This window comes from Taeniopygia guttata, chromosome 9 (genome assembly GCF_048771995.1).
Source record: "Taeniopygia guttata chromosome 9, bTaeGut7.mat, whole genome shotgun sequence".
Taxonomy (NCBI): Eukaryota; Metazoa; Chordata; class Aves; order Passeriformes; family Estrildidae; genus Taeniopygia; species Taeniopygia guttata.
This window is the reverse complement of record NC_133034.1, coordinates 16,185,344-16,205,419: the sequence shown is the minus strand read 5'-3', so window position 1 is coordinate 16,205,419 and position 20,076 is coordinate 16,185,344.

Genomic DNA, 20,076 nt, shown 5'->3' with positions numbered 1-20,076 from the left:
TTTGGAGAGCTGTGATGGATTCTCCATTACTGGCAAGGGTCCCATTTGCATTTGGAGGTATCTCTGAGCGCTCTGCTCTTGTTCAAGCACAGATATTGATCTAGTGGTAGAATTGTCAGGGGAAAAGCCTGAGGCCTGGGCTCCCAGAGCAATCAGCAGCAGAGGAGCATTCTCTGTGGCGCCAGTTTCGGCACCAATGGAGACTTGGGCTGGCACCAAAACCAAGAAGAGACAAAGTCTTACAGGTAAAACTCAGGATACCAAAACACCTCTGTTTTCAGTGATGGATGTTAAATGACCTTGACACCTCTAAGAAGGTGCAAGGACCATGAGGACATGAGGAAATCACATTTCTGCTCTGTGGAGAGGCCATTCCTGTGAAGTCATGGCTCATTCGCTCAGGCTGGCACTGCCAAGAGCAAGTCATTCTTGGGTGCCCAAGGCCAAAGGGGGGCATGGCTTTGCCAGCTCCACAGGCTGCAAGCAGCCTCCAGACCATGCTATCCTCCTCTTCCTTTACTCAGGGCAATTGCATAGCTCTTGGGCTGGGAGAGGCTCAGGGTGGGGTTGTGGGCTCAGGAGGACTTTGCCAGCTACAGGGGTTGCCCCAGGCTTGAGCGCCTGAAGAAAACTGCTGACCTTGCTTATAGAAAATTGTGTTTTCTTGCAAGGCTCCTGTCCCATAGATGAGTTTCTGACTGGTAGATAGCTATGGAGTGAGTCACTTCTCTTTGTGCCCCAGTTCCCAAGCTGGTTGAGAGGCTGAGTCTGTTCACTTTGATTCAGTCATGGTGCTGCTGGGGGAGGAGGAAAGGCTGAAACAAACCTGGAGCCTTGAGCCCACTACTTTCCAGGGGCAAAGCCTCACAGCTTTTGACATCACACTCCTCACCAGCACAGTCATCTTGAGAGGGTTGTTGAGATACCCGGAGAGGCTTAGAGTCCATGGACACCCAGCAGCTGCAGCTGCAGCATGGCACTGCAAGCTGAGCATCTCCCTCGAGCTCTGCTGCCTCCTGGGCTGTCCGGGCATCCCAGAGCCCAGCGCTGCCTGGGGCAATCACCTCGGGGGAGCACTGTGTCTACCCCAGCAGCTCTGCTTAGCCATCCTTGAAGGGAAAGGGAAGAAAGGGTAAAGAAAGACTTTTGATTAGCTGAGCTTCAGGTTCACAGCAATCCAGGGCATCTCTGGGGAGAGGGCAAACCTTTCCCAGAGGCAGCAGGATCTCCACATGTAGAAGTGATGCCTGTAATAATCCTCATCAGGGCATGGCATCCTTCCCATAACAAAAATTGGACATACTCAGGCTAGTAACCAAAAGAAATGTTTGCTGCTTTTATTAATAACCTGAAGAAACCTGTGCCTTCTGTTCTTTAGCTGTATACTGCCAGCCCCATACGCAGAAGATTTGCTAATGACCCTTCAATTTTCCACAATACTCTACTAAAACATATAGAATAATTTCTTTTCCCATTTCTGTTCTGCTGAAGATCAGTAATTTGTGAATTACTGCAGGAGTCCTACAGCCCTTTGCAGATCAGGAGCACTCTTTGTTGAAAAGTACAAAAATGAGGATCAGGACTTTTTGCCTACCCAATCTCCTGTGCAGCAAACAAGATCTACAAATATTGTGAAATAATCTCGGGAAGAAATCTGGTTGCTGTTCCAGCCTTTAGAAAGCGTTTTCCTGTGTCCACTACTGCCCTTTAAAATCCAAGCAGCCGAGGCAGGACCTGCTTTCCCATCTGACCATTGAATTAATTTCCTCTTTGTTTGTTATTATGTCTGGGATCCTTATTTCTGTAAAACCTGTGTACTCACTCACTCACTCACACACATACACACACACACACACACACACACACACACACACACACAGAGATCTGCCCATGGCAGATCCCTCTCTTCCAGGGAGAAGTGTGGTCAGTAAGTGTTGGGTTGACCTGGGACTGGGGCAGCTGGACTCCATCCCAGACATGCAGGTTGCATCTCTGCAAAGCGCTGTGCCTCAGTTTCTCTTGAACAAAGGCAGGGGGTGATTTGGATCTCCTTCTCAAGGTGCTTTCAGATCTAGAGACAAGAAGAGCTGTGTGTGTCAGTGGTATCAGAGCTTCCCTTTTCCATCATTATTTTGCATCACTTTGATGCCCTTGAAATCAAAATATCACACTGTGATTTCATTAGTTTTCAGAGAGGATATCAGCAATCTTTGTCAAGTGTGTGCATGCGTCAGGTGAGGGGCTGAGGGTGGTGGAAGTTACCTGAGATGAGTATTAATGACTAACAGCTCCAAGCTCCAGCACTGGAAGTGAGAACATCTAAATCAAGATTGAGGCACTTAATTAAACCTTTATTAAACTTCCTTCAGCACATGGGCATAATTCTCTCTTGCTTTCTGAAACCAGGAATCAAAAACAATTTTGTCCTTTCATACTTAGGACCATGTTACTTCTACTTTCCTATAACATGAGTTGGTATTCAAGGAGCAAGAGCTGACAGTGTCCAGCTCCCCCATTTCATCACCCAAAATTAAAGTCCAGAAACTGGTGTTTCATTGTATAAAAGCCCTGATGCAGCCCTTGTTTTTACAGGATCAAGGAGGTGTACTGGCCATTTTTGGATAGCTGTTTCAAGGCCACCAGGCAGCTTTGTATTAGGATTAGAACTACCCTCAACTCTGGTCAAAGATGTCTGGACCCACAGGATGGAAGCTCCATCCTGCTGCCAGCCAAAGTGGACCCCAGCCCAGCCACACACCCCATGTTCGTCAGCATATTGTCCCAGTGACTTTTATAACCCATATATAAACCTTCATTTGGCACAACCCAGACAGGTGGCTTCTGGTGTTCCTGTTGCCATGGCCCTGGCTAACACACAGAAATAATAATAATATTAAAAATCCCTAGCACCATTAAACAGCTATAATAATTAATCCCTAGTACTTAGCCCTGCCTTTTATGCTTTCAAGAAACACAATGACATTCCCTGACTGTGTTCATTCACCCTTCTTCTCCTCGGAGAAAACTCTGTATCACATGCTCTGTTATAGAGGGAATGAAGAATAACACGTCCATGGGCATCCATGCATTTCAGTGCACCAGATGGGAATAAGGTATTATGTTTTAAACAGTTTGCTGTCCTTGAGTGGCAGTCCCAGTATTCCCTGATTCACAGGGAGCTGGAAAGTTGCCAGAACAACCACAAGCCTGCAACTAAGTCTTGCAAGTTTGGGCAGATTAGCCCAAAGGACTCTTCTGAAGATCTACTTCTGAAGATCTACCCATGTTTGGAGTGATTTCTCTCTTGGTTGGTTTGTTTGTTTGGTTGGTTTTGGGTGGTTTTTTGTTTGTTTTGTTTTTTGGGCTTTTTAAAATTTTATTGCACAAGGAGTGAAAGATGGACAGCATCCCAGCTGTGATGCCTAGTCTGTGCTTGGAGCTTCAGAAGAGTGAACCTGTTCAGAGGTAGGCAGCAGAGCTGGTTGAATGCTACTGGTCACACTGCTGGGAAAAAGCAGAGCTGAGATGGGCCCAAGAGACCTGATCCTGCTCCCTGGTGCTGTGCTCACAGCAGTCTGAAACACATCAGGACACAGCACAGCCAGGCTTTAGGGTGTGCTCAGCTCTTAGCAGAGGAGCAAACTACAGCAAAACAATGCTGACTTTGGAGCCTTATCTTTGCTTTAAAGGTCAAAGCATGCTTAATGCCTCAGCAGCTTAAGACTTTAGCACTCTTACGAAGGCAAGTTGAGAGCAGCTGTCCTTTCCAGCAAAGCAAACCCTGAAGAACTGGGTTCTTCTTTCCCTTCTTCCCAGTCCCTTTGCTAATGTAAACAGCAGGTGCTCTGAATCAGTCCTGGAGCAAGTGGAGCAGGACCCAAGTTCTTTTCTTTGCATCAGAGGAATGGCTGAACAAGTGGGGTGAGCCAAATGGGAATAGCACCTGCTTCCCGACAGAGCCCCTAACCACCCTTGGCTCAGAGATATCAGCTGCATCTCGTGTGCTCTGGTGCCCTGGGGAAGGCACAAAGCACTGCTCATCTCCCAGGAGACCAAAGCCTCCAGAGACCTGTAGGTCAGAATCTGGGGAGCCAAGCAGGATGTGGATGTGGCCACGAAACGGCCAACGCTTGCCCGCCACCCGCAGCACATCCTCTGGCTGCCCCGTGGTGTCCACCATAGACACTCCGTGCCCCCCACCAAGAGATATTTTCAGGGCCTGTTTTGATCTCCTTTGCATGTCAGTTATGCTATTTCTGAGCAATTTTATTTTTATTGTTTTCCGGTGGTGAGCTTGTTGTCTTACACTCTCGCCTTGATCTTTTCCACTTCCTCTCGCTTTCATGCCTCTTTCTTTCCCCGCCGCGCTGACGGGCTGGGTGTTTTTGTCACAGCTGGTGGGTGAGCTGTGTCCATCCCACGTGTGCAACCCCCAGTGGAGACTCCTCAGGCTGGTGGGAGTGCAGAGTCAGCCCCGGGGGTGTCTGGGTGGGTGCGTCACCCTCCTGCCTATCTCGGTGCCTTACCTGTTTCCAGCCACTGTCATGTGCAGAAAGAAGTGTTGACTCATTAAATATCATGATGTAGGTTATGGTTAGGCAGATGAGTAAAGCATCTTCCAAGTGGTGCAACACTGCAGAAGGGAAGGCTTTACCCTTTAATCACCAAATTCCAGAAATGGTAGAACAAGCAGGGCACAGCTGGAAGGGGCCATTGGGTGACCACATCAGCTTCTCACTGAGGAAACTCGTCTCCCACTGGGGAAATTCAACTTCTGCTTAGTTTTGGCTACTCAAAACAGATATTCTTCATCCAAAAATGGGGACCTGAGGGGAACAACGTTGTTTGGAAGCTGAGGCAAGAGAAAAAGAAAGGTGTCTCTTGAACATTTTTTGCAAAAACTCTCTTTCTGCATCATATATTTTTTGTAGTTGTTCAAAGTATGATTTTCCTCCACAAATTCTCAACAAGACTTTTTTTTTAAAACCTAATTTTAGACAAAAAAGACCCTGACTCTAAGCAGTTATCAATGCCAGATCTGTTGTAATCTTAGCCTACATTCAACACTTGTGGAAGAAATGCACAACCATGAATCATCACGGTTCTTCTTTAGCAGGGTTTTATTGAAGCAATTCATGTGGTGAGATACAGGTCAGAATCTGACACACTGGCAGGATCAGCATTCACATTTCCACAGAGAAGGGGCAAAAACCCAAGTGGTGTGACTCCAGGACACTAGCAAAGACCAGCAAGCAAGCTGTGACCAGGTAAATACTGCACACTTGGGTCAGAGCCAGGCTGGAAGAGCGCTAATGAAAGCCCATGGATTCAGAGCAGCAGGGAGAATTGCAATAACAATGAATCATTTCTCGTTAGCATTGTACCATCAGGTGGTTAGTGAGGCTTTTCTCTCCAGATAGACTCTTGTCTTCCCGTGGAGCAGCTGGGATCTGCGGTTTGGGGTGGCAAATGAGTGGCATGCGTGCTTTGAGAGTCTGAGCCAGGCTGCTCAGCCTTAGGCTCCTCTGAATAGCCAGCAGCTCCCTGCAGAAGGACAGCACCAACATGCCCTTGTTCACTCTTCCTCACACTTCTGCTGCCTCCTTCCTCTCGCTTCCTTTCAGTCTTGCACTAACTGGATCTGATCTCATACTCATCCAACTCACTGTAAGACCACCAAAATGAATGGGATGAGGCAAAACCCCTCCCTGGCATGTGCTGGACTGCTTCCAAGCCCTTGGTTCTAGCCCAAGCACAGGGCAGATGATTAGTTAATAGTCAAGTGGCAAGTACCTGGTCACTTCAGTTAGGGTCAGCAGTCCAAAAGGTCAGTTGGAAATAATCTGATAATCTTCCCCAAGGCTTTGTTTCTCATTTATAGCTGCAGGGGAAAGCAAGGACACCTGCAGCAGGGAAAAGACATGATAAAAGCACTGAAACAACCCGTGGTGCTCAGATGCCAATAATAATGGCAGTCAGAGAAGTGCTGAAGTTAGATAGCAGGAGTGAAGGGGGTTCTGGATTTACTCAGCTGCAGTTTGGACTGTCTGACTAGCTTTCTGGGAGCCTATCCTATGCCTGTTTCCTTCTTCCCTATACTCTCTGTGCCCTTTACCCTCACTCCCCTTCCTCAAACTGAGATAGTTCTGCAGAGTTCATCAGGCTTGAAGGCATATTGCAGGAAGAACCCATAACAAGTTTTTTAGTTTTGAAAAAAATACGAGGATACCTTCTGCAAAGCAAATCTTGCTCATCTTTCCCGGAGAACCTGCTCCCCAGGGCTGGGTTTGACCGTCAGTGTGCAAGTGTGATAAAACAGACAGGAAATTCAGGGTCTGGCTTCAGTGCACAGGCACTACCCTTCAGAGATACCCACACCTGCCCCAGCACTGCTGACACACAGCCTGCAAACAGTACAGTCCCACTCATCTCCTGCGTGGCCCGAGTTAATTGTGTTGCAAGGGAAACCAGGTCTGTCACCTCCAGCAGGGATGGAGCTGTCATGGATGCCCTGCTGTGGGTGCCTGAGAGAGCAGGATAACTCTGGATAAAGCACAGCTGGTGCAGATATGCCCAACAGTGGTGAGGCAAGGTAGTCCCCTTCCTCTCCTCCACCTGGCTCTGTCACCTTTGCTTCACATCTCTCTCCATCTTCTCACACCCAGCCTGTGTCTAGAGTTAAGGGATTCATGCCTGGCACAGCTTTGTCCTTGCCCTGATCCTCATTGTATCAGACAGAAACACCTCCTATCCCTGGCTCCTTGCCGTGTTGTGTCTGCTACTCAGGGAGCACTGTCCCAGGAAGAAAATCTCAGGCCAGGTTCATACTGCCCTGCCCAAGCCCCTGCACTACCCTTCCCTGTGCTTCTACTGAACACTGCTGCTCTGAGCCCCCTTCCCACCCACAGTCTCAGTTCATCCCTCAACCACTTCATTCTGCTTGATTTGGGTGCTAACTTCTCCCTGAGCTGGGTATCTTTACTCGTCTCACCATAAATTCACTTCCCAGCCCTGCTCAGCCCTGTGCTTGCTGTTCTTCCAGCAGCTCCCCTGCACTGTTCAGTGCTGCCTTTTTGCTTGAGCAGAGCCAGGCACGAGTCGAACACTCCTCCACAGGCAGCAGCACATGCAGGAGAGCAGTGGGGATTCAGGGACAAATTCCAGAGGGGATGAGCAGAGGAACTCGTCCTGCTCCCTCCACTCAGCACAGCTTGATCAGCCTCTTGCTTTTTCCAAGTGCTATATTCCCACATGGAGTGAGAGAGGTTTCAGGAAATTTCTGCTCCTCTCAAAATCACTTCTGATTTTTCTAGTAAAAGCGTCTGCCAGCCTCCTGCCGCCAAGTTGGTTTTTTTTTAATACATATACGATTCAAGCTGCGTTGGCTCTATTCCTGAAGTCTGGCAGGTGCTCAGTGACATATGTTCTGTGATAAATGTTTATTACATAAGTTCATTCAAGCTAACATGGATTTTGAGATATAGTCAACTCTCATTATACAGCTTGCCTTCAAAGCTCAGTGTCCAGATTATGTCTTTTCTTGTAGGAATGTCTCCCAGGGTTTGTTTGCTCCTTTCTTCATTTAGCCAACTCTTGATTGGTTCATCAAGGTAGTTAACGAAGCACTCAGACCAACTCAGGGGAGGGGAGGAAAAGGAGCAATTATAACTTCAGCTTGTTCCAGCTCATTATTTTAATCACTGTGTATCATATTTGGTGAAAACATCTCTCTACAAACATTAAAACTTTGAAGCTGTCATCGCTCAGAAACAAAGGGTCTGGTTTCGCTGATTCCCAAGCACTGGTCCTGCCTTAGAGGTGGATTGCACCACTGTGTCTCATTGGAGGAATTCCTCCTGATTCCTGCTGTTTCAGGGCTATGGATACAACTCACAGTGTTTGAGATTTCCAAGTGTGTTCATCTTCATCCTGGCTGTTCTAAAAACTTCTTATTGTTGTTTAATCTTGCTGTAATAAATTCCAGTCACTTTGTGGGCTGTTCTTTAGAAGGATGAAATTATTAGTGCTGTACCATAAAATCCTGAGCATGCTGCACAAGTCCAGGGCAATACTGGTATCAATTTCTCGTCTTACTGTGCATCAGCTGGGTAAAAATCAGGGTAACCTGTTCTTTGCTTTGAATGGGGAGTTTGGAAACAGCAGGAGCCAGAGCTGCCTTTTGGCTGCCTCCCATGTCACCACATCTGAATCTGTCTCTGGGCTTCACATAGACTCAAACTCATTTTGCTCCCTGGGTTTTGGCAAGGTTCACAGCAGAGGTGCATATGTGGGTGCAGGAGCAGTGTGGCGTGCCATTCTGGGGAAAAGCCTCAGCCTTGGCTGTGTGGGACACAGATCTCCATGATTGCTCTCAGGGATCTGGCTGATCCTGCATGTTATCACTCCTGATGTGCAAATGCTTGTGCAAACGGGATGATTCACATACATTTTGCAAATGCCTTGTGAATCTGGACTCTCTGGTGAGTCCAGCCTTGCTGAGGCAGGGCTGGGTTTTGGACAGTACAGCAGCAATGAAGGTGACTTTTTCTCAGAGGATCCCCTTAGCCCCATCATTTGGGAGACTAAAATATCAGGACTGTCTATAATCAGGCAAAATCCTGGCACAGGAGGAGCCCTCTGCAGTGAGGATGTGAGGGCTCAGCTAAAGGGGATGCAAGGTGTGCATTTTACACTTGATCAGTCAGGGCCAGCAGTAACAATAAACATTTCCTAGTCAACACATGTGTCTTATCTGGCAAATTCTGAAGCAAACACAAGGCAGATGGGCTGTTACTAAATGCCTGTACCTCTCTTGGTCTGCAATCCATGTGTTTTCCTCCTATCCTACATTTGCTGCTCAAGATAGAAACAAACCCAGCTCTGGAGATGTGGCAGATCTGCAGATGGGAGGTTTGCAGTTAAGGGACAGCACTGGGCTATGAAATGTGGTTAGAGCTATAATGTGTGCCTGGGCTATTATGGTTGAAGGGGCAGGGTGTTTTTAATACAGCTGCATAAGATAATATGTCAAGCCTTCACTGAATGCACCAGTTTTAGCAAGACGTGTGCACGTTATTCAGAGAATCTAAGGTTAAACTTACTGAGCTGTAAATCTCAGTGACTGGCATGTACTGCAATTCCAGGGTGTCCTGAAGCATGCCTAGGAAAAGAAGACATGGGGAGGACATCAACCCTAGGGTCCTTGGGATCAAAAATGCAGTGGCAAAGATCACCTGTCTCTGCTCACACTTTGCCTTGGGCTGATTGTAAACAACCTCATGTTTCAGAGGTTTGGAAGGGATAAACTCTGGTGGACAGAAGAAGGAGGATGTAAAAAGGAGGAAAGGAGCTTTAAGGGGAAAGTAATGTTGCTGAAGACCCCAGACTGATCTTTGGTTTCTCTTTGGAAGGAATTGGGCGTCCTTCCTGCTAAATAATGCATAGTGGAGAGCACACAAGAAAGCTCTTCTGCAAGAATGGGAGGAATCCAACTAGAACAGCAATCAATGTGCTTTTTAAATTGGTATAGGCCAAAACTTCCCCTCCGTGTCTCTGGGAGTGAACAAAGTTGAAGTGGGTGGCCATCTCAAATGGATATGGGCAAAGCAAGGGATCAAGTATTGTACACTGAATCACACCTTTTAGAGAATTGCCTCAGAAAAGACTGTATAAAACAGAAAAAATTATCTGAGTTAAATCTCAGCTGTGAGAAACTTCCAGGTCTTGAGGGGCAACTTGGCACACTCAGTCTCAGAAGTCGTGTGGGGTCAGGGTTTCTCTGTTGGGACAGGGTTATGCTGGGAGCAGGGGTGGGAGCAGGAGTCAGTCATGAGGGGGGATAGGAGTCTCTTTGGAGATCAGGTGGTTTTGCATCATCTGGAATTGAATAAGAACACTGAAAATAATAAATCAGCACCCCAGAAAGAGCTGGGTAATTAACCTGTCTCTCTTGTGGACTTCTCCTGCCAGGCTCCCTGTTTGTTGTAACTGGTGTCCAGCCCCTAAAGAGGTCAGGAAGCACCTGCTTTGGTATTTGCATATACTACAAGGTTTTTGAGGCAGAGACATCCTTTGGTGGCTTGTGCTGGCAGAGCCAGAGGTCCTGGCTGGGGCACACCTGCAAGGCAAACCTTAACAACCAGGTGCCCACCTCAGCCGCTGAAGGTGAAGCATCTTGTCTCTGGCTGGGCAGATGACTCAGACTCAGAGCAAATTAGAATTAATTGGGTGGAATTGTGATGTGAGTGTCTAGCCACCGCTTGTGAGGAGGGTCAGTCACATCGTCACAGCTCCATTAGGAATGATGTAGCCATTCTCAACCCGCTGAGAATTTGGCCCAGACCTTTTAAGTCATATCCTTCTGGTAATTTCGTTTCCCTCTGCATTAAAGACATTAACATTTTAAGTGTCTCTTAGATACTGATGTGACACATGGACCAGTGGAGATGGTAGTTTTGCATGTGCTGACATTCAGCCCCTCTGAGCAATGTCCCAGACACCAAACTGCTTTTGGAGCATCTTTGCCCCAAAAAGAGCTGCTACTGTGCTGGAATTAGAGCCCAGATCACTCTTCAGAGAATCAATTTGCCTGACAACTCTGATCCTTGGGGGGGGGGTAGGACATTAGCATGGTGACTATCATCAGTCAGAGGGCTCCCTGATCTGCAGGCATTTAAGTACGCTCCACTCTGGAATGGGGAGCATTCTGAAAGCATTTTAAAACTCTCCAATTTTGGGAAACCCAGTCTAAATTTTTCAGAAGGCATGGTGAGGAATGAGACTGAGAAATGTATCTCTGGAAATGATGCGTCCTCAGGGCTTGCAAGACGGCTCACTACAGAGTGCTTCAGGGCTTTATGGCCTTAGGTAAAGTTCACAAGCCCCATGGACTGTAATGAAAAGTATGAAGCTGATTTGATGCTTATTTGGTTTTCCAGAGGGTTCAGGATTCAGGCTTTGTTGTTGAATGGACAGCTCTATTCTCTTTCAGGCATGAAGCAACTCCTTCTGTTGTCTCTCCCGCGAAAAGGTCTGGCAAATACTAGGTTTTGCTGCACAGCCTTAGGATTAAGCTTTCCAAAGGCAACTCTTTATCACGGGGCTTTTATTTCTGGGATGCTTGAGCACGGCTTCCTGGAACAGCCTCTCCTTTGGAGGTCTCCAACTGCTGTATCCTTCCAAGATCCCTCCAGAGAGAAGCCTCAGACACACAGCCTTTTGAAGGTCTGGTAACTCCTGAAAGCTCTGGTGTGCCTGTAATGTGACTTTGCACTCTTCCAGACCTTTGCTCTTGTTGGTTCAGCCCATCTTCCAGTCCATTGTTAGTTCAGCTCTTTGGTAAATTCTTCTCTCCCACACCTTCACTCTGCTGACTTTCCTATTCAGGATGTGGATGCAGAAATCAGCCAAGACACTGGTTGTGGTGGATTAGGCATTAAGTAATTTGCATTTCCTCACCACTGCCAATTACTACTCTTGCAGCAAAAGACAGAGTGCAAGCACTGACTGGGGCTGCTGCTCCTGATGGGAAAGCCAGAAGGGAGCACTCCTTCCATCATAACATGTGCTGTGCACACTGACTGCAAGTCCCTGCATGCTGTCAGCTTGTTCCTTCATCACAGCAATGTGCAGGCTGTACCAACCACCCCAGGTCCCTCAAAAACAGTTTGGGGATTGACCAAAGGAAAAACACCCTCCTTGGGAAAGAGCTGATATGCAGGGAAGTGATTTTGTCAGAGCTGCTTGCTTAAGCACGTGGAGACAACTGCTCAGGGTCAGCCATGGATAACGAGCCTTCAGATGACAAATGGCAGTCCTTGGCTGTACAGTAAGGGGTGTATGTTCCCAGCATGCTCCCTCTGAATTATTGCAATGGCAGCACTCACTTCCCTTCTCTGGGAAAGAAACAAGAGCAAAGCAAGCAAGAACTAGCAGCAGATGGTCCCTCCTGTGCCCAGATCGTTCCAGCCAAAACAAATCTACATCCCCAGCTGAAGGGAAGGGTACAGGAATAGAACAGGAGTGTGACTCAGATCCAGTGACTCAGACAGCAAGGCGAGGGGAGAGAGGGAGGGGGAGAGGCTGAACCTGGCGCAAGAGCCTCTTACGGATGACAGTGATTATTGCTATTATTCCTGTGAGTGCTTGCGGGCACTGACAACTCTCACTCCTGTTCTCTTTTTTAGGGTTGTTTTTCTCTCTCTCTCTCTTTTTTTTTTTTTTTTTTTTTTTCCCGTGTCTCTCTTTCTTTCTCACTCTTCCCTTTTGTGGGAAAGCTGTGAGCACCCTCCTCTGCATATTTATCTGTTTGTGAGCTGGTAAATAGCTGGCCAAACACTTGTGTGCCAGATATCAGATAGACTCAGCTGTTTGCATGCCAGTGGAAAATGCCACATACCCATCTTCCCTCTGCTGGGGCAGCAGCCTGAGAGATTCCAGGCATGGTCCCCAGCTCTCCTCTCCACTCCCATCCCCAGTCCACTGGCCTGTGGCACTTTTCCCATGTGCCTTCCCACAGCAGTGGTTGTGTCGTATGAGGATGATGTTTGCCCAACCTTAGCAAGTCAGATTTTGAATAATGAGCTCATGTGCTGAACTGTTTGTATTATTCTGTCAGAGCTGCCACGCAGGTCAGTTCAGCTACTGTCACTTACGCATGGCTAAGATGTTTTTGTGGTGCTTGGCTTTACCATGGAGGCATGGATTCACATCTTGGTACCCCTTAGATTATGTGAAAGGCTTTGAAAGCTCCTGAAAAGCACTATCACTAGAAAAACTAGGCCATTGGGTGAGATCATGCATTAAGCACTAGGGGCTGGCTGAACAATCTGTCCCAGAAACCAGCCTTGGATTAGTGCTGTGCTGTGCTCTGGCCCTTGGCACAAGCACAGGTGGGATGAAGGGCCCAGATCCCTCTTGGCTGCATTGGAAGAAAACCACCCTGTGGAGCAGAACATCCTGCCTTGCTAGGTGCCCAGGTCCTGAGCACGAGCGGGCTGAGCAGGGAGCAGAATGCTCCTATGGAAATGGTCCTATGAAAACTCAGACTTTGCTGTGCACCAGTAGCAATTCTGTTTCTCCATCTCCATCCCAGGTCATCCCCTAGGTGACTTCTCCACCCACCCAGGCAAAACTCAGAGGCTTCTGATTTGTGTCAGACCCCAAACTGCTCCACACTAACCCCACCAAATGAGGTCTATCCCATGGCAATACGCTCTGTGAGGACTGGCACTCTATGTTGATGAGCCCTGAGCAAAGTCCACAGTGAAGATGTACAGCTAGAACACACAGCTTGTGTGGTGCAATTGTGTCCACTGGGAGGTTTGGAAGAACCAGAATGGCTGGAAAAAATGGTCTCACTGACTTCCAAATAAACCAGATGCCCTAAACTGACTGTAGTGGGTATTCCATACACATTTTGGATTTCACGGGTTACAAGAACCAGCATATGTCTGTTTTAGGACACAGAGGCTCTTGAATACACCATCCTCTCTCCTGAAGTGGGTCCCATGACCAGTATAGTCTCTCTGGACACAGCAGAGCTGGCTGGGGACTTACAGCTTACTCATCATGAATGCAGACACCAGCACCCCAGTTCTAAACTGAGGGGTCCTCAGGGACAGAGCCAAGGCACAGAAAGGAGCATGTGCCAGCCCACGCACTGCTCACCAGCCAGTGAGGGCTTCAAGAAAGCCCTGTGGTCACTGGCCCAGACAACAGATCTGGGTTGAGGGAACACAACCCAAAACTTGAGGTCTCCAGCCTGCTGGGTTTGGAGGGTTTTCTTCTTGGGGTAGCAGAGAAGGAAGGCAGAGACTGTCAGACCTTGGGTCGTTGCTGAGGGGCATCAAGGAGACAGGATTTGAAAAGAGACAGGTTGAATTTATATTAAATATATATATAGATGTTGTTATACAAACTATATAGCTATTTTTATCTTTGGTACCCACTCTGGGTTTCATTTAACTGAACAGGATAAAGGAGGTAAAACATTCTTCAGGTCTACAAGATGTAGAGGCCCAGTGAATTGTCACACTTGAACGGCTTCCCCCTTCTTTGCATGTGTTGGTGACACGTTATAGACCATAGCAATGCTATATTTGCACACATATAATGTGCTGGTTTTGTTAAAAAAAGTGATTCAGCAGTAATGCAGTCTGCATGCACATGTGAGTAACTCAAGGGGAATTTTAACGTAAAACCCCTTCTCTCCAGTTACTGCTCCTGCCCTGCTAAGGGGCATGAAAATACAGCATGTTTTCTTCACTTTTTGTTCTTGACCACCTTGTATAGTGCTATACAGGATGAACTGCCTAAATGATGAAGGATGAGGGAAAGATCAAAAGCTTTAGGGTCAGACCATTAATCTACAGTGTCCATGTTGGGAGAGAAGTGAACCTTTCTTTCCCAGCCCAAGCTGATGCCTCGGAGGCACAACCTTTACAAGCAGACACACTAATGCATGATCTGATGTTCTATCTGCCACACTGTTGTTATACCCAGAGGCTGTTTCTGGGGGAAAATTTGGATGACCTAGATGTAATTTTTTGGTTCTTGCAGGGAAAATAGTGTCTGAAGTCAACATATTTCAGTGGGAATCAGGGGTTATTTAACAATCAAGTTCTGGCACAGAATTCCTATGTAAGTTCACTAAGCAACAGGGACGCTAATCATGGTGACCTAGGGTGCTGTTCAGATCAACAAGGCATCTGTGTCTGATATCAGGGGTTGGTATCAGGGCTGAGAGAGTTTAGGTAGGGGGAAATCATTAGATTGTAGTCTGCTCTACAGAGGGAATAACATTACCCATCTATCCCTTGTGCTTACCTAAAGCATCTCTTCCAGAAAGGTGTCTAGTCATGATCTGAAGATATCAAGAGAAGGAGAAGCTGCCCCTCCCCTCCTTGGTCATTTGTTCCAGTGGTTGATCACCTCTTTGCTAAACACGTGCACCTTGCAGCTAATTTGAATTTGTCTGGTTTCAGCTTCTCACCAGTGGTGTTTGGTGTTTATCCTGTTCTCTACTGCATTGAAAAGCCCTGTTGCACTCTCTGTTTTCATCCAATGGAATTAATTATATGCTGATCTTAACTCACCCTTCAATATTCCCCTCCATCCCCCTTTCAGTGCATGAAACAGATCGAACAATTTCAGTATCTTGCTCTAAGGCATTTGCACTCCTTAATTCATTTCTGTGGCTCTTGCCTGCCCTCACTTTAACCACCTTTTGAATATTAAAATGTGAGCCCCAGGCCTGGTTGTGTTATCTTATCCACTTTAGTCTCAGTGCTTTATGTGGAGGAAAATTAACCTCCCTGATCCTACTTACTACTTTCCCTGTGTGCTTAATCCCAGGCAGCCCTTGCCCCCATTTGCCAGGAGAGGTGTCTGCACTGAACCACTCATCCATAACAACCTCCAGCCCTCCTTCAGGAGCTCTTGCAGACAGTGTAGCAGATAATGAGCAACCTCCCCTCTTCCCTCCTCCGGACTGCAGGAATGCATTGCAAGTGAGCCCTGCTCATGCAGCAGTCACCATTCCCTGGCATGGCTGTCTCTTCAACCACCTTGCCACCAAAAGTGGGTATCAATGCCCTCTGTCAGTGGCCCTTTTACATTGTCTTCCAGACTGAGGACAAAAAAACATGGGGTAACGCAGGGCTGAGTCCCAAACCTGCTTGGAATTTGTTGTTCGGTGATGAGTCCTCACTGACAACAACATTTTGAGATCTGTCAGTTATCCAGCTCTCAATCTGTCTCACATATCCTCTGGTTCATACTATTCTGTGCTATTTTTTAAGCAGGATGTCATGGTTTTAGCTCAATCCCCTTGTAGAAAATCTAAGTATAGCATATCTGCGTAGTTACTTTTATCAGGCAACTTTGTAATCTCCTCAAAGAACTAAATCAGGTTTGTTAAGTGCTATTTTCTCTACTACAACACTGAATCACATTCACAGAAGAGGAGAATGCTGAGGGGCTACTAAGCTTATAATTCTTAAATTTATTATTCTTATTCTATTTTTACATATCCTTCTTCTGCCCTCACCTAATTGTGAAGATTGATCTTATAATGTTCTCTTGGATGTAGGACCCACCAGCAGAGGCACTGAGCAGGATCACAAAGTCCCCTGGCCCAGGTCACCCTTGGGGGTGGCGGTGGCTTGGTGAGTGCTGTGCACAGCAGTGGGTTTGCACTGGGGAGCACAGCCCAGAGCAACTGATTCTTGTGAGGTACAGGCAAGGCTGTGGCTGCTGTTGCAGGGGTACATCTCTGCTGGCCATCTCTTGGGTTTGGGGATGTACCACCAAGCCATGCTTGCCTGAAACACCAGCTCCAGGACAGAGGAGTGGGAAAGGGCTCTGCCTGTCCTGCTCCTTCCACCCTCCTCCAGGCAGTCTGTCATACCTGGTCAGGGGGATACCATGTCTTCATTGTGATAAAGATCTGGAGAAGAATAAAAAGAAGGGATATTCTCAGGTGTTGGAAGCTGTGTTTCCTGCTGAGCTGCCTGAGAATGGCTGTGCTCAGGTCCCTTGGATCAGCCCAGCTTTAATGCACTAAAAAGCAAACAGAAACATTTGGGCCTAAAGTCTCCCGATGGAGTGAATGTCCCACAGGTTTTTAACACTGCCCTAAGCCCACCTGCTTGGTGAATCTTCCCTGCTGAGAGTTGTAAAAGTTTCCCAGCTACAAGGGCGCACTGCAAGAAGGCAGTGGAAGATTGCGCAGCACCTGCAAGGACCTAGTCCCCTTCTGTGTGGGATGTGTTAGCAGCTGAAGAGCTGAGCTCCTGCTTTTCTTTATGTGCTCTCCTGACTCAGCCGATCTCTGTTACAAGCACAGCTGCACTCAAGAGAAGAATATTTTATAAAGAGAGTTCAAACTGGCTCTTCTGCTGTGGTAAGTTTTCAGCTATCTCCTATGAAGCACATCCTTCCTTCCCGATGGCCACGTCAAATGGTTTTGCAAAGACACCGTGGAAAGGAGACCCAGACATGAGCGTTTGGTGGCCTCCTCTTCTGCAGAAATGCTGTGTCCTCATCACTTCCTGTCTTTGTGCAATTATTAACAATAAAAGAAGTTTGAGGGATGGGGAGATTTAATCAATTAGAAGAGAAACAGCCCAGACTGTACCTTCTGAACACCCCAGGACATCACTGGCCTTGGGGTCATGGGGGACTGGAGGCCAGGTTTTGTTTAACTTGAGCTTTAAGTCTTTCCTAAGAAGATGAGAGCTCTCACAATTCGTGTCACAGTAACCAAGATCTAAAAAATATGCCATGTTTCCACTGCAATTTTCTCTCTCAGATGTGCCAGCTGCTCTTTTTTCACACTTTTACTGCACATTTACGAGAGTGAGAAGGAATGCACACACACACACGCACATACACACAGCTGCAGCCGTGAGACCAGCCTGGCCTGAGCCCACACAGTGCTGTTAAGCCCAGAGATGTATTTAGTTAGAGCAGAAGAAAGAGAAAAAAAAAAAAGAAAAAAAAAGAAAAAAAGGGTTGGTGTAACTATGTCTGGATTCCCAAACACCTGCATCAGGGTTTCCTGGTATTTCTGCAGACATTTGCATCAGAGATACAGCTGCCACAGTGCTCACACAAGACCTTAACCTTCATTTGATCATGGCTCTATTCTCCTTTCATTTTCTCTTACTTAAAACAGAGCTGAAATCTCACATGCACCCAGAGCTGCAATGGTCAGCCACGCTTGTGAAAAGTATCCAAATCTATTACACCAGTTTAACATCATTTAGTCAAAGGGCTGCAGGAGGCTGTATGTGCTCTGTCAGCTTAGTTTAATTTCAATACATGAAGAACAAGCTTAAACCACTGTCTGTAATGTATTTTAAATAAGACTGAAAATTTGTGTGTAAAGAAAGCCTAATTTGATGGTGTTGTAGCTTTAGGAAGGGCAGACCTTTCTTCTCTTAAGGGAAGAGACAAGTTTTAATTTGTGCTATTTTTATTCCCTCGGCACTATTGCTTTCTAGATGAATACATTAGTTTATCAGATGCTGAGAACTTAAATAAAATAACCAGGACCAAATTCCCACCTGCTGAATACATTTAAACAAGATTTTCTCTGAGGTGTTTTAAGTCTTCTCCTTCTACTGATATTGCTGGGGCATGACAACACTCACCTTTGTGGTCCCTTACTGAAAACTGCCCAGGTATATCACCACTGCCAGCAGTGAGAAATGTGCCAGGCATCTCATTCATTCATCTTTCTCAGCTTAGAAAAAAGAGAATGGGGACTGTGACTTGGTGTTTCTACATGGTTTCACTCTCTGGTTCTCATGAGGTAGCAAAAAGGTGAAGATTCTTTAGAGGAAGTCAAGCAAAAAGATTCAAGGAGATTTCTTAAAAAAATAGTCAAAAAACAACAACAACCACAAAAAAAAAGCACACACAAAAAAGAAAAAACCCAGAGCAAAACAGAACAGCAACAGCTGAAATGTTTCTTTTTTTTTCTTGGAGATTCTGTAAACCCCCTTGCTTAACTGAACCTAGATTTGGAACCTACACTACCAACCTGAGAGATTTCTTTAGTTAAAACCTCATTCACAATTCAACATAGGAAAAAATACAATGACAACAAACACAAGCTTTAGAAAAAAAAATGAGATGAAATCTGTTCTTTGTCCTGAATTCTAGAGAGCTGGTTATTTAAAGAGAGAATTATGTGAACAGCTAAGATTAAACAGGAGCAGCAACACACCCTGATGCAAGCTTGAGTGTGTTGAAATTGCTCTGCTCTTCTCCCCAAAGACATTTCATATCCCATTTCTTGAACACTGTTTATGTCGAAAGCGCTCGCATTCTGATTTCCTCTACAGCCAGTTCACTGCTCTCTGCAGTCTCTAAAAGCATCATCAAGCGTTTCCTCATTAGATAATATCATCACACACCCTAATGATTAGGCTCAATGAGTCACCTTCCTTTTTGGAGCCCTGTATTCAATCCAAAATTGTGTATCCTCTCTCTCTCTCCGAGAACTCCCTCCACACAGAGATGTCTCAGGAGACCAGCCCAGCTGTAGCAACAAGTTCATTAGCCAACCTATTGTAGTGGATTCTGAAACCCCTCTGTGAGACGCCAATCAGACCAGTGCCAGGGTTAGGGGTGCTGTGTGCTGGGAGCAGACACACACTTCAGAAAGGGGAGCCCTTGCCTCAAAGAACTCTGACATCTGAAAGGCAAAAAGCCAGCTAAGTGTTTAGTGAAAGGCTTTGGGGACCAAGAGGATGATAAACAATCAGTGTAACTGTGGGCACTTGGGACGAGTAGAAAAGAGGGACTAAATATACCACACCTATGGGGAAGGATAAAGAAGAAGAAGAAAATGCTGAAATGAGACAATGAAGAATGTTGTAAGCAATGAAGTAGAGGCTAGTAGAAGAGGAAAAGGGATGGGTCCCTCCTGTTTGATTACAACGGCCTTTTCCTGTCATCTTGCTTGAAGAACTGGTTTTATTCTTTATCTCATTTATTTTTATTTCAGGCAGCATTAGCAGCAATTATAAAAATAATGGCATCTCTATTACCACGTGCACTATTTACATTCCTGTGAAGCCTACAATCAGGGGCAAGGAAGAGGGGCCCTTCTCCAGGGTCTGTGGCTAGGAGAGGGGACAGGCTGGCTAGGGCAGTGACCCGTGGCCACCTGCACAACCAGCCAGCTTGGCTGGGACAGCAGCCAGGAGGGGAAAGCCTGTCACTCTCACTAAAGTTTTCATCAAAGGGCTTTCCTGCCCCTCCCCATCAGCAGCAGTGAGTGGTGGACAGTGGACTCCTGAGGATTTTTGCTGGTTTCATTTATTTTTATTTTTATTTTATAAGCATTGAAAAAAACTGATACTTCCTCTGGGATGTGGCTGTTTGCACCCCCTTGCTCACAAGTATTTATAGGGCTCCCCTCTCTGCAGCTTCTGCATGCCTTGTGTTTTTAATTGGATCTACACTCAGATTTACCCCTCCTGGGCAGGGTAGCTGTGTGCAGGCACATACAGCTGAAACTGAGGCAATCAAGTCCAAAATGTAAATCTAGAAGTGTCTGCCTCA